The 16,621-nt window shown below is 34.0% G+C and overlaps 1 pseudogene; it reads right to left on the bottom strand.

Moving 5' to 3' along the window:
- Nucleotides 1-2,156: 2,156 nt before the first annotated feature.
- Nucleotides 2,157-14,977, bottom strand: LOC122043667 (annotated as a pseudogene).
- Nucleotides 14,978-16,621: the final 1,644 nt, after the last annotated feature.

Here is a 16,621-nt window from a genome sequence, read left to right as displayed (position 1 = left end):
AGACTTAGAATTTTGAACATGTTTTAGACCCCATTTTTGCTGTGATCAAGGGGGGAGAGATAGGCACAGTTATGGGGGAGTTAGAAATATTTTAAAATTCTGTTTTGAATTTTTGCAAAATGATATTCTGTTAAAAAATTGGTATAAGATCTGAGCTAAATCTTATGTTGCAATTTATTTTAATTGCAAATTTATGCTTAAAAAGGTTAGTTTAGTAATTTCTTCAAAATTACTACTTGTCTGTTTAACCCTAACTTGAACTTGGATTGATGCACATCAAAAAGGGGGAGATTGTTGGACCCCGTGGGTATTTTAATGTGATCAACCAAGTTAGTTGGGTCCTGCTTTGTTATTTGATCCCTGTGTCTAAGTGTGCAGGAACTTAGGAGTGCAGGAAGTCGAGCGAAAGACGCAGCTAGCGAGAAGGACGACACGGAAAGGGAGCCGACGGGCTCGGTGCGTCCGAAGGACGAGAGAACTGCAGAAGAGTACTCTGGTGGACGAGAAGAACGTGTGCGGCGTTCGAGGGACGAGAAGCCGGGATGGAAGCCTGCTCAAGGAAAAGGCCGGGAATTGAGTTCGGGTGAGCCCTATTTCGGTTGGCCGCAATCACCCAAGCTATCAGAGCATCAGAAGCCAAAATGAAGTCAAAAGGAGTTGGAAAGCTAGCTGGAGGTGCCTTCAATGAAATGCTGAAGGCGCCTGTGCTTCCTGCCTAGTCTGAGGCGCCTCCATCACCTTGAACGCGCCTCAGACAGTCCGAGGCGCCTCCAAGGCTGTTTGAGGCGCCTCAGACCTGGCCAAAGTGGTCGTTTGTAATCAGATAGAGTTCTATCCGGTCATACCAATGGAGGCGCCTTGAACCCCTTTTGGAGGCGCCTTCAACACCCGAGATAGATTTTCCAGGAGCTATATAAAGGCCCCTGGAGGTAGGAAATAATCAATTTAACTCTATATTAAGTTCCTAGCAACCTCTGAGCATTCTAAGTTTATAAAAAAGGCTTCTCCGCCTACAGTGAAGGAGATACTCTAGTAGAGCTGTTCGATCGCCTTGGATTAACAACCGTCTTGGTTGTAACCAAGTCAAAATTCTGTCTCCTCTTTTATTTTTGCTTTTCATTTTATTAGTGTTGCATTTTTGAGTTGAAAGTCTTGAGGAGGGTATATTTTATTTTCATGCAATTCACCCCCCTCCTGCCGGCCCCGTTGCACCAACACAAGTATCACCAGAAATTTGAAGACAATCAATGGTTGGCAGTGGATTATCAGCTGCTGCATATCAGAACCAATGTAGATGCTGAAATAGAACTTTAACATTTGAAAAGTGAAAATTTATCCTACTACACCTTAAGTGTCATTGAATCATGGGGTATTAAAAAAGAAAATCAAACGTAATTATTATTATATGTGATTATTAACTTCCCAAATCTGGAAAAGAAAAAGAGATACTAAAGAAAATGGGATATCTAAATAAGAGTTTTTAGGTAATATATGAACAACTAATAAAAACTATTCTATAAGTCATTAAAATTATGTAAACAACACGTAAGAATCTACACTAGTATATATAAACAAGGTATGTTGGTTTTAAACCTTTGCAAAAAAAGATGATGTAGTAGGGGAAACATCTGATGCTTTTAGAGCAACAACATTGTTTGCCGCTATAGCTCCAATAATCGGGTCAATAGACAGCATCGCAATAAGAGAAACAAAAAAGGTATCTAGAAGATCAAATCTTTACTAGACAAAGCATACTGATGTTGATACAACTTCAATGTAAAAGAGAAAAATGGAGAGCTAAAATGGAATTCTGACAATAAGTAACCTAAACTGCTACTTATAATAAGATCAAGGCCAAATTTCATTTTTCCATCAATCTAGGAGTCAAGTTAACTACACAGAAGGAATGATATCATAGTGAAGAACCACTTATAACAAAAGCAATCATAAGAGACACTTCGAACACTAATCAAAAAGAAATATTGTTATTGTGGACAAGTTAGTCCTAACGTCCTTACAAGAGGATAATAGCATTAAAGACCCAAAGCCCAAAATTGTTAAATGATGACAATATCTTCTGAGTTACTTGCCTTGAGAAAGTAAAATTATAGACTTTTCAAGATATATAAATTGGATATGTCTATAGGGTCAATAGAAAAACAATAAAATCATTGATTGATACCACAAGCAAAGCAAATGCATGAACAAGAAAGTGGATGATTCGTTGCAAACCTCATGAAGTTAGATTAGATATATTACACAAAAGAGAACTAATTCCTTGAAGTTACATCTATGGAAAAGTGTTGTACTTGTCATCTCAGTACTGAATGCCAATTCAGTAAAGCTGGTAGAGATACTGAGAACCTGCAGGATGGGGCAAAAATCCGCATGAGCACACTAATGAGCAATTCCGCTGTCCTTCCTCGATCATTGATGCATTGTGCACCAAGTACAAACGAACTTCTTGCAGCAACAAACTAAAAATGAGAGTGGCAGTTATAGTATCTTACCTGGCAGAGATCATTGACTACATCATCAAAGGAAACTCTATACTTTTACCTAGATATCAATGAGACGTCATTTGATTTTATTATCATCAAATGAAACTCTAATTACAGTTCAGGTGCTGGTTCCCTGTTACAGCAAAACTAATCTATGTTAGCTTGCATGATAGACGTTTGTCAGAAAGAAAGGAAAAGAAGAGATTTCAATTCAGAAAATGGTAGAACACAAGAAACCACAAAGAAATTAGCAAGATCAATAGTAACAAAGACTTGAATAAAAAGTTAATGATTTGAACTTTTTAATGATGTATTCACGAGATGGATTCAAACTCATCGTTTTCTCATCCATATATGCTTTTAGCACTGTGGAATACAACAGATCTCAATTATTTCTTTGCCATTAGGATAGCAAAAACCTTGGCATATATGGATGCGTTATGTCAGGATAGCCTATGGCTCAACATCGAAACAAAAACTACATACCAAGAAATCAATAGCTTGTCTGACCTGTTTTAAGTTCATTCATCCCATGAAGAACCTGTAAAGAGCACAAATCAGTTTGAGTAACAAATAACCAACTTGAATAAGTTTCTCTAGGATCCTGTACCTCATACTTTGTTTTTTTACACCACAACTCAACTTCAACAAGACCAGCATTCATTATTAAATGAGCAACACTTATGACTTATGATGAAGAAGCAAACTACAAAGTGGAAAATAGTAGTGTAACTACTTACTGCATAAATAATTTTGAAAAATAAACTAATTTAAAGATCAACTACCTATTCTCTTTACATTAGAATATGTGGTACCTGAAAATCAAAGCTAAACTTTTAGAATACATTTTTGGATGGATTAAAACAAAGAAATTTCACACTATATTCAAGCAAGATAACATACATAATTTTCTTGCAATGTATCTAGATTATGTCTTTCAATAATTGTTTGTCAATGGTTGGATTGTCCCTAAAACCCTAATGATGAATGCAGACTACCTCTTGCTATTCTAGAGTCTACGGATCAAGAGAAATATTTTCTCAAAAAAACTCAAGTCATAAATAGTGGAAAATCTAAAAGTTCAAAATTTTAAATTTATTAATATAGAATTTTTGCTAGTTGAAACAATAAAAACTAATTCATGTACAATAAAAAATAATTCCATCTATCTGGTGGTAGCTTCAATCTGATATCATTATGAACTCTTTGCAAAGCTACTACTACTAAGTTTTATTACAAATACACATTTAATAATGTAAATAGTCTCTTCTTTGATATGCCATTATCCCTCACACACTTTACATTGTTGACGAAAAAGAAAACATTTAATAAGTTTGATATTTGAGTAATTCCATTATTCGAGAATTTGTTATAAACCTTGTCATGAAGAGACATACTTGCATGTGGAGTATGTAACAAAGTAAACAAGAAAAATAAAACTGGATACACAATATGACAAATAATTCCTTTTTAACATTATGACAAATAATTCCATATATCTTTTTCACATATGCTGTTAGTTGCTTGAACAATAAAGAGGGTATTTTGCCTCCACATGTGATAGATAATTCATCCAGAGAATGTTACGAGGAGTGGAAACTTTAGATTAGCAATACAAGTACATATTAGTGGCAATAAATAGTATAAAATAACTACCAAATGTCATCATGAAAAAAAAACTCAACATAATCAAATGAACTCATACTCAAGCTAGCCTGCCAAGAATGAAGTAGGAGTAACAGGTTTCCAATTTGCAGTACCCTCAATAGCACTAGCTACCTTCAGACTATGTTGCAATTGATAGCCAGTAAGCAAAATGATTATTATTCTCCTCTTCCTAATCATAAAAAGAATCCAAATCTAGTAGCAACAAAAAAGATGATACCAGTGTGAAGAAAAATCCTAAACAACTTTTGTAAAATGTGTGGCAAATGATAAAAAAAGGTAAACAAATTAATAAAATGTAGAAGTATGGTAATATTTTAGCCACTTTAAATGATTTCCAATGCAGAAGACATTATAAAATCAAACAAAATTGCAAGTGAATTTCTAAGTATACTACGTATACTAAGATATCTTGCACCATATCTCAAAAGCACTTTATAAAAGTAACTTTTCAAAAGAAAAAAAAAAAGAGGAAAAAGTATAGGTATAAGAAAGCATGTATCTCTATTTGATGACCAGACGAGAGCCAATGCAGCTTCATATTTTCAGCAACATATTAAGTCTTCCACAGGAATTCAGCAACAGCCAAAGCAGATTCAAGTTCCCCTAACACTTGAAAACCTGATTTTATCGACAAAAAATAAATTAGACACAAAAATAAGACTAATGTCATAAATGACAGAGAACACAAATCTAGAAACCAATGTGACAAAATATAGATATGAACATTTAGGCATTCCAATTTCAATGACAATCCACATTTTTTCACAAACCACACTGATTCCATTTCAGCAAAAGATTGAAATAGAAAATCTTTCAGATATATAAAACTCAACTAGTTCATAAGAGTAGGTTGAGTTTATTGAAAACCAATGAAAATTTCAACTCTAAGAAGAAGAAAAATCAAGTGCATATTCAAAAAACTAAATCACACATATATCAAGCAAATTGTTACCTGAAACAAGTATAAAAATCTTAGCTTCCAAGAAAAGCAAGCTCCCATATTACAAAAGGAATGATAGAGTTTAAACCTCCCAGAGCAACAAGAAAGCAACTCTGTGCAAGAATCCACTGCAAGACTGCAATCACAAGAGTAAGACAATAAATACACCACATTCATACAATATAGACCTCAGATTTATTAGAAATACTCAACTAAGTAATTGTTTCACTATGCAAAGTAAAAAAAAATGCATTGCGATTCAAATTTCAATTTGAATTAATCCATATCTAAAGAGTCATCTAAGATCTCTAAAGGAGTTAAGATGTAAATAAAAAGAAATTTACAAAATAAATACCTATTATAAAATCAAACAAAATTGCAAGTGAACTTCTATTGATATCTCAAAAGAAAACAATTTATAAAAGTAACTTTATATAAATAAAAAGGAAAAAAGTATAGGAATAAGAAAACATTTATCTCTATTTGATGACTATAATGAAGAAAACCATATTGGTGGTCAGACGAGAGCCAATGCAGCTTCATAATTTAGCTTATCAAATGTTCCACAATAATTCAACAACAGCTAAAGCATATTCCAGTTCCCATAACACTAGAAAATCTGACTTTATTAAGAAAAAAAATTAAATTAGACACATAAAATAAGACTAATGTCATAATTGCTGAGAACACAAATCTGGAAACCAATATGACAAAATCACATTTAGGCATTCCAATTTTTGTGACAACCAACAAGTTTTCACAAACCACACTGATTCATCCATTTTAGTAAAAGATTGAAATAGAAAATCTTTCAAATATATAAAACTCAACTAGTTCAATAGAGTAGATTGAGTTTATTAACTATAAACCAAAATTTCAACTCCACAAAGAAGGAAAATAGAGTGCAGATTCAAAAAACTACATCACATTAAGCAAATTGTTACTTGCAAGCAAGTATCAAAATTTTATCTTCCAAGAAAAGAAACCTCCCAAATTTTTAGATATTGATTAATTCAAGCTTAAATTTGAATCACAACACATTTTTTTTACTCTTCTTAGTGTTAACAATTACTTAGTTGAGTATTTCTAATAAATCTATAGTCTATATTATACAAATGTAGTGTATTTGATGTCTTACTCTTTTGTATGTAGTCTTACGGTGGATGCTTGCACGAAGTTGTTTAGTTTTGCACTCCATCATTCATCATCCTATTGATGAGAAACTGTACGTATGCTAAGATATATTGCACCATATCTCAAAAGAAAAACACTTATAAAAGCAACTTTACAAATGTAACAAAGGGAAAAGTATAGGTATTAGAAAGCATGTATCTCTATTTAATGACTCGTGTAGAAAACCATATTAGTGCCTAGACGAGAGCCAATGAGCAGCTTCATAATTTAAGCTGCTTATCATGTCTTCCGCAAGAATTCAACAACAGCTAAAGCAGATTCCAGTCCCCCTAACACTAGAAAACATGACTTTATTGACAAAAATAACAAATTATACTCTAAAAATTTCAGAGAATACAAATCCATAAACTAATGTGACAAAATTCAGATTTGAACATTTAGTAAATTGATCAGAGACAACCCATAAAATTTCACAAACGACGTTGATTCATCCAATTCAGCAGAAGATTGAAAATATATAAAACTCAACTATTTAAATAGCGTGGATCATACAAAGGACAGATTGAGTCACACTCAGTAAAGTTCACTTACTCAGATGACGATGAGTGAGGCAATATTTCCACATTATTCTCCTATTATCAGGTCAAATAGAGCAAGAATGGGATTAGGGGAAGCTAGAGAGAAAGAAATGTGCTTCTGTATCGCGAAACCTGAGAAAATTGACCTGATATCATGCCTTCAAATTTGTTTAATTATCATTTTTCAGAATGCTAACTCCGCCCAATGAACAAAAAATTCCTGTTTAGATGTCATTAATGGAAATAAACAATCATAAATGGTTGTTGCCCTACCTCTATGGGAGAGTTTAGAACATCCAATAATTGCTCTACAACAATGTGGATTAATGGATCATCTTGCTAAGTATAAATTTTAACTAATAAGAGTAAAGGAACAGCAAATACCAATCTACAATAGAAAGAAAAGCAAAGCAATGTCAAGAGGTAAACCACCAAAACTCCTATCACTAATCTCATACCTTTGCTAAATGTTTCGCAAGAGTTCTAGTGAAGATCACAACACCTTCCATCACAATATTCCAAAACCTTAAGCTACACTAGCAAGACCAAAGGCTGCACCACGTCGCTCTCCATATCTATCAGTTTTCATTATTTGATCTATAAGTCTAGACGCAAGTGTCTAGCAGTCCTCCTAATGAATAATAATGCAGAGGAAGATTGGAAGAAGAAAATTGATCTCGAACAAGAAAAATAAGGATAAAAATTACCAAGCAATTATAAGAAACAAAGTGGTGAAATATATCGTAAAAAGAAAAAAAATAAGAAACAAAGGATTAAATAATTCAAAGGGAAAAAAATAATATTATTCACAAAATGAAATTACCTGCTTAGCTTTTGCCTCAACAAAAAATACCTGTTTAGATGCCATTGATGGAGAAGAACAATCGAGATTACTCGTTGCACTGCTCCGAGGGAGTGTTTAAAACATCCAACAATTGCTCTACAACAATGTGGACTTCTGGATCATCTTGAAGTATAAATTATCAGCCAATAAAGAGTAAAGTAACAGCAAATACCAATCAACAATAGAAAGGAAAGCAATGGCAATAGTTAAACCACCAAAATTCATATCCCTAATCTCATACCTTTGCTAAATAAATGTTTAGCAAGAGCTCTAGTGAAGACCTTCCCTCACAATATTCCAAAACCTTTAGCAACACCAGCAATTGACCAAAGGTTGCACCATGACGCACTTTATATCTATCACTTTTCACCATTCGATCTATGAGTCTAGACACAAGTTTCTAGTATTCCTCCTAATGAATAATAATATAGAGGAAGATTGGAAAATGAAATAAAATTCAAACAAGAAAAATAAGGATCAGAATTACGAAGCAATTATAAGAATATTCATCTTAAATAGAAAGAAAAGAATAAGAAACAAAGGATTAAATATTTCAAAGGGAAAAATAATAATAAAAAAAAAAATGAAATTACCTACTTAGCTTTTGACTCAACAAAAAATACCATGTTTAGAGATAAACAATCAAAGACTGCTCGTTGCACTAACTAGTAGGGAGTGTTATCCAATAATTGTTCTTCATCCTGCTCCAAGTATAAATTGTAAGTCAATAAGAGTAAAGTAACAAATACCAATCTACAATAAAAAGGAAAGCAATGGCAATCAATAGGTAAACCACCAAAATTCCTATCACTAATCTCCTACCTTTCCTAAATGTTTAGCAAGAGCTCTAGTGAAGATTACAACACCTTCCCTCACAATATTCCAAAACCTTTAGCTACACCAGCAAGACCAAAGGCGGCTGCTCTCTATATCTATCACTTTTTAACATTCGATCAATGAGTCTAGACACAAGTGTCTAGTAGACCTCCTAATGAATAATGCCAAAAAATAAGGATAAGAAATGAAATACATATTGAACAAGAATTACCAAACAAATATAAGAATATTACCAACAAATTGGTGGCATACATCTTAACTAGGAAAAAAAAGCAATAAGAAACAAATGATAAAATATTTCAAAGGGAAAAAATAATAATATTGAACACAAAATGAAATTACCTACTTAGCTTTTGACTCAACAAAAAATACATATAGTTATTATTAATGGAGAAAAACAATCAGAGATTACTCGTTGCACTACCTCTGAGGGAGTGTTTGGAACATCCAATAATTGCTCTACAACAACGTGAACTTTTGGATCATCTTGCTCAAAGTATAAATTGTAAGCCAATAAGAGTAAAGTAATAAGCAAATACCAATCTACAATAGAAAGGAAAGCAATGACAATAGGTAAACAACAAAAATTCATATCACTAATCTCATACCTTTGCTAAATGTTTCGCAAGAGCTTCGCTGAAGCTCACAATACCTTCCCTCACAATATTCTAAAACCTTTAGCTACACCAGCAAGACCAAAGGCTACACCGCGACTCTCTCCATATCTATCACTTTTCATCATTCGATCTATGAGTCTAGACACAAGTGTCTCACAATCTTCCTAATAAATAATAATGAAGAGGAAGACTAGAAAATGAAAATACATGTCGAACAAGAAAAATAAGGATAAGAATTACCAAGCAATTATAATAACCAACAAAGTGGTGAAATACATCTTAAATAGAAAAAAAAGCAATAAAAAACAAAGGATTAAATATTTCAAAGGGAAAAATAATAATATTGCACAAAATTACCTACTTGTTTAGATGCCATTAATGATGATAAACAATCTGAGACTGCACTGCCTCTGAGGGAGTGTTTAGAACATCCAGTAATTGCTCTTCAACAATGTGGACTTTTGGATCATCTTGCTCAAAGTATAAATTGTAAGCCAATAAGAGTAATGTATTAGAAAATACCAATCTATAATAGATAGGAAAGTCATCACAATAGGTAAACCACCAAAATTCCTATCATTAATCTCATACCTTTGCTAAATGTTTTGCAAGAGATCAAGTGACAACACCTTCCCTCACAATATCATACTTGTCTTCATCAGATGCCTAATGGCAAAGAAGCAACACATAGTTAGTGGTTCTTGATGACAAACATTTGTATTATTAGGTTTAAAATAAAGAGATCGTGAATTTAACAAATGATCAATTAGTTAAAATGAGAGCACCAAAGGTTATTATTGTATAGCCTTGGCAGACTTAGTCAATCAAGGGTTAGCTACATAAACATTACATATCTCATCTAATGATTTAGATATCTACCAAGTGAACAAGAAATAACTGATGCAAAAGCTATAAGCATAGTTTATGTGTACATTAAATTGTGAGGAAAAAGATTCACCCACGTTCTCTGGATCATGCAAAGCAATTCAAATAGTTGTTGTGATCAAAGCATCAATCCAAAGCACATGGCCAAGGATAGAAGGAATGCATTTTATAGAGGTCAAGCAGGCAAATCACACATGCAGATCATTAGCATAAACTCCATAAAGGGCCTAATTTACATAGAAAAATTAGTAACAAAAGGAATAAAAAAACAATGTATAAGTGTAATTTTAAGTAACAAAAGAACAATTTACTCACTTTGTTGGCCAATCGATCAGCTTGGATACCTAGGCATAACAAATTCAACAATGGCTCAATTGGTGGCTGATAAGCCTGAAATAACACCAAGGACATGAAAAAGAACCTGGAAAATCCATGAAGAGTCAACAAGAGACAAGAAAATTAGAATATAAAATGGTTGATCATCACTACAAAACCAAGATATCATATGCGACCAAGGATCCATGGCCTAGGGAGTGCAATATAGGATCCAAATGCATATATAGTATGTGAAGTAAGTCATCGTGAAGTGCAATCAAATCATCTTAGGATAAAGCAGAATATGCTCAATTACCTAGCAGAAATGGAGCAATTAAAAAGAATAACTAGCAACAAGTAAAGTTGGATGATAACTAAATTTAGATAGAAATATAACAAAAATATATAGGTAAATGTATCTACTGGTGGTCCAACTTTACATCACACTGACAGAACATTAACTATTTGCTCAAAAATACCCAATGAAGGGCCTTTGGGAACTTGACCTTCAGCAGTTGGGGTAAGCTCCAAGACTACATGTACATCTTTTGCATAAATTAAATACAAAGCGGCAGCTATCTCGTGTGCCCAGCAAAAAAGAGTTGGGGCTATCTCCAACGATTGAGTGCTATAATGGATCAACGTATTTCACCAACAACACATTGTCTGAGGATGAGAAATAAAATGGCCAAACTAATAAATCTCTATTGCAACAATGTTTAGCTAGTATCCAAAAAAGGCAATCTCTATTGACCAATAATTCAATTGATAGATTATGAAAAAAGTAACACTTTCACAGTACCTATAAGCAATCTTGAAATAGGAAGGGAAAAAAACATATACAATGGCTTACCATTGTCCATGAGTAAATATTAGATTCGCAATAGCCATCTGACCAAGAGTCCTAAGCATAACTGAGAGATTTTTCTGAATAAGCTCCTATGACGGATAGTTGTTTCCTCCTTCAGCAACAATTCCCTCACTTCCTCCTGGCAGTCTTTGTCTTCTCCACATAAACTATAAAAAAACATACATTTTAGAATTCAACATTTGTAGCAAAACAATCATGAAAAAGATTTACTATATTCTTCTTACTACCCTTTCTTGCACACAACATAAGGAGTAACAGAGCTAAACCATCTTAGAATGGAAGAAATGCCTTCACAATCATCTCTGATACAGTTAGATGGACAACTATGTTCGTTGCTATTATCTTAGGTCCACCCAACTTCATGTGACAGTTGTAGACATCATGTCTAAGAAACTTGTTCAATGTGGAGTACCTGGATAATTGGCTGATCAAGACGTTGAATGCACCTCAAGCCAAGACGAGCGAGATATCGCCAACAGTTCTTCCACTCACATAAGTGAGAGTGAATATCTAATTATATGCTTTTGAATAAACACCGGCTATGGCACCACTTGTCATCTACTTTTCCTACAATTGTGTTAATAATCCATCATCCATCTTGTCACCATTTTCCAGTTTGAGTTCATAAGTGATTAAAGAATAATAAATATGATTGTAATCTTCTGGACTCAAATAAAAGTATTGAAAGCCACGTTCTGGGCTTACCTCATCAGACCACCCATCCTTAAAGCAAGATTTTATTTCTTCAGCTGCTCCAATCCTAGCACCAGAATTTGCAGCCAAATAAATTAGAAGGAGCTTTTTATCACATGCTAAATTGGTCACTGCATGAAAGAATGCATCTTCCTTTGGACCAAATGAACCAACTCTGAAAGTGAGATCATTTGCCACAAACTATGAGGTGCATCTTCCTTCCATTAGGGAATTCTAGTGTAGACATCTCCATTAACCAGGTTATCATACCATATCGAGAACAGAGGACCAGCTCACAGTGACAAAAGGAGAATTCCAATCTCCATGATTGTTGGTAAATGCCAACTGTCTGTCACTTTAATGAGATTTATATTATTGTTTGCCCTAATGTTACTTGATGTGTATGATTCCCACAACTGTCTAAGTGTTGTCTTGACCTGAATAAATGGTAAACACATCTTTACAAAGATCTAATAGGGATGTAAATTTAACATATGATTCTGCATAAGCTACTTTCTTTCTTATGAGAATTTGAAGGGAAACTTACCAATGGAAAATCATAGCAGTAAGTTGTGTTATTCTTCCTGCATTAAAACGTCTTTTATTAATGCTGGATATTAAGCTTTTAATGGGATGCCATCGATGATAGGACCGCACACATCCATGCTAGAATGGTAAACCATTTCATGAGATTTTGTATCTTCCACTTCTCGATAAATCTAAATTGGAAGTAATTAACCGCAGATAGAATGATGATAAAGACCGAACATAATCAATCATAGGATAAAAAAATAGACAAAAAACTCATTAAATGAAGTACATTTAATGCTTCACGCTACTTCTCTCCCCTAAAGTTAATTTATAAACCGCAAATGATGAAATACTCAATAGTGACTTACATAGACAGTGGCATTGGTCACCACAATTCTCCAAGCACCACTAGTGGGCCCTACAGAATTAAGCCATAGCTTCACTTTCGACTCTCAAACAACCAGACAATGCATCTGAACACCCACTAATTCATGAATTTTGACAACCATTTCATTTAAGATCATAAGTATGATAGTTTCATCCATCATTCTGCTGGAAAGAAAGGAAAGATTGCATGTTATCCCACAAAAAAGACAATTAAGCACTTCCAGTGTTTGATGAAAGTTACTAGGATTCTAGTAAGGATCGGATAAAGGCAATAGCTCAGCATTATTATAGAAGGAGAAAAAAAAAGTAACAAAATTTAGATGTAGAAGTTACCTTGAAGGTGGTAAAAGATCATGAAAATATTTGCTCCCTAAAAATGTAAAATATACATGTGAGAGCAATCAGATCTGATAGTTGCATTGCGGACCTGTAACTCCAACTCTTCCAAAGTAGTCATTAATGACCTCATTATGCTTGTAGAGATAAGGAACAAATAAGGTTGGGCACGATATATTTCTATGGACTTGATCCAAAGCCAACATTTGTCCATGGTGGTTGTCTCAAGATCGTTCGGAGAAACATCCACTTGGTATTAGCATTATCTAAAATAGTGTGGATGCCATTGGTGATCCCTTGATGGCTATACTTAAAGTTTTAAAAGCCTTTCAGCTTTTCCTAAGGTGGCATAAACAATAACAAGTTAAAGCTCAATCCAAAGGAGAAGATGAGAAAAATATAGTGACAAAAATTCTAGAAATGTAGAAAGTCCAGGTTCTTCGACATAATACTTCTATTCAAATGACCAGTGAACGCATAGGAGTTTGTCCTTCCTCATCCCTCTATATAATAGAGCTAACAACACCAACTCCCGAATCCAAAAGATCATAGGTCAATTTATTATCTCTCAAAATCTACGCCAGTTTATCTATCCTTTCCTAGGCCAGATCTTCATCACCACTAAGAAAAAGAAACTATTAATATTCAAAGGACGGCCTATTATAACTTTTCAATTTGCAACTGCAAAGATGTGTACATGTCCTGTAAAGTACTCATCTGGTTGTTAATGTCAATCAAAGCGATATGAATCATATTGCCTTTGCCAGCATGAGCAGAAAGCTCATTTGTGATTTCAGTTCCAGAATCCACAAAACGAGATGTCTCTTTCAACGCGATGCTACATCTCTTCTCTGCATGTTCTTGGTAAAATTCCTATGATGCTATCCGAACAGTGCTATTTCATCTGGCTACTGTCCTTGATGATATAGGGCTGCAAAAGATGTCTCCAGTCAGAAAAGACCTTTTCATGCTTATGAAGTTTTACCTGGTATACTCTACGTATACATGCCTCGACTACCCTTCTTTGGAGGGTAGGATCAGAATGATCAAAGAGAGCTATAAGTGCATCACAGACAAGATCTTCTATCCTCTCATCAATAGTCATCTTCCTCCTAGGCGTTGAAAGGTGTTCTCCTTCTTCATTAAACATTTCCAGTTCAAAAAGATTTCTCATGATGGTTGTCCATAACTCACAAAGTTAGTTTGCTCACGAACGAAGTTGGCAGGCTTTCAGTGCCAACTGAAGCAATCAAATATGTCAAGCACGTTAAAAAAGAATGTCCTTTCAAATAGAGCAACTCATATTACTTAAAACATAAACATTAAGAATAACTTGTATGATTAAGAGCAGAGAAACCAATGCTTCCATGAGTCGAAGTATCAGCTTGTTTTTATTTTTCACACCCTTAAAGTAGCAGATATTGCATGTCGTTCAGATATTAAAACTTTTATAATACTTCAGAAGCAGCAATGTGATTCAAACCTAGTGAGACAGTACTATGTCTACCACTTGGAGAAGATCCTTTTTGTGTTGAAGCCCGAGTTGTTCTATGAAATCAGCCTGGGACAAAGAAAAGAATTGAACAATTTTCAGAGAAAAGTTAACATAAGGGTCGCACAAAGCAAAAATTTTGATGTCATGAACCACAAATGTCAATGAGTCATTAACTTATAATCTGAGCCTGTTAATGAAATATATGTTACTTGGTAATTTTTAACAAAATAGAATTTATTATCTGATATTTACCTGAATTTTATCACTGAACAATTCCTCGACAGATAGATACTCTTCGAAAAGAGACCGCACAATAACAAAGGCATGCCTTTCTGCCACCTTCATATGACTTCACAAGACCCATCAGAGGATCCACAAGACTCTCCTATGCAGCATTTTCTTTCTCAGTGCAGGATGAGAGATGAGACTGCAAGAAGAATACTAGAGAAATTCAACTTTGTTTCTAAAATATCAACAAATTAAGTGAAAATTTAACTTTGGCCACCTAGAACCTTCTTCAATCACTTGGCAGGGAATTCCATATTTGTCCCAAAAGTTGCTTCATCATATTCCTCGTATCTCTCATCTCCAATTAAATTTACACAATACAATATGCAGTGGGTCAACCATTTCACATGTTTGGTAGCATAAAGAATGGATAATGTAACTGCTTCAGATATCACTAAACTACGAGTTACCAATTGAGACATGCTTTCTTGGCATTGAAGGAATGGGAGCTCTAGATTATCCAAACAAACCAGATGATCTTGGACAACCTAATCATATTTTTGAGTTATAGCATACACCCCACTGGGATATCCTAAAGACTGAATGTAGCATTACTCTTCTTAATAAAAGTGAAATGAAACTTAAGGGGGAAATTGCCAATGGTGCCTCATAGTTTAGGTTAGTAGGACTATGTTTAGCTACTTGAAAGGGCACAACAAATTATGGATCAGTGAGAATAGACCTAATTGACCAAGTAGGAAATAGTTAAAGTCACCAGCCTACAACAAGAGGTTGGTTGTCCTTTTAACAAGGATGAAGATCAATCATTAATGAAGAGGAAATCTCCCTAATCCAAGACTAGGTGCATTGCCTGGCCCTCAAACATCACAAAATGAATTACTCCAAAAGCTGGCAATAGCAATGGCATGCTTATAATCAGCATACGGTGTTGTCAGTCTCAACCTGGGTAAGAAACCAAGTAACGAAGCAATTTGCATGGTGTCTCTGCCACCAATTTAGAAGGATCATGGTCATTCTAAAAAAGAGAGAACATAGATGAGAAGTTAAATCGATACCTCCAAATAAAGGTGATAACATGGCCAATAATGTAATGCATCAAAAATGATACGATAGGAAAAAGTGAAACACTAGAAGAAATTCAAAATATCTATGTTTTGTAGCCACTTACAATCTATTACTTGCTAGAACTAACTAATAACATACATAGATACAAATCTTTTTAGTTTTCAAATATTACACTTTTAGTTTCATCAAATCTACAAGAGTTATAAAAATATGCAATATAAACAACAATATATATTCGTTATGCTCAATAGACATAATAAACCAAACAAGATCTAACAAAGAGATTACAGTATAAAAAATTATCAAAAATAAAAATTTGAGAAGGAAGCATTCATAATCTTGAATGTAAATGGAACCTTGAGCGATTTGTGAACGACGCTTCTCCTTGGTAGACACTTGATATACCTGATAAGTTGTAAAAGCAATCCATATCAAACAAAGAATGGTCACATTGAAGGATCCAACAAGTAAACAAAATGCAAATAGGATACATGTTCCATGTTGTGGAGGATACAATAGAATCTATGTCAAGATGATTCAACTTAGAACATTGCATGAATTTAATGAGGATACATACTGTAGAAGATTTCCTGCAATGTTTGATTTCAGGTTAAGTAACAATTGCCTCTATTGCTATTAACTTAGATGCTCATGCAATCACTCAAGAGAGTGTCT

This window comes from Zingiber officinale, chromosome 2A (genome assembly GCF_018446385.1).
Source record: "Zingiber officinale cultivar Zhangliang chromosome 2A, Zo_v1.1, whole genome shotgun sequence".
Lineage (NCBI taxonomy): Eukaryota > Viridiplantae > Streptophyta > Magnoliopsida > Zingiberales > Zingiberaceae > Zingiber > Zingiber officinale.
Note: the sequence above shows the minus strand (reverse complement) of the source record. Positions and strands in the feature narration are given on the sequence as shown.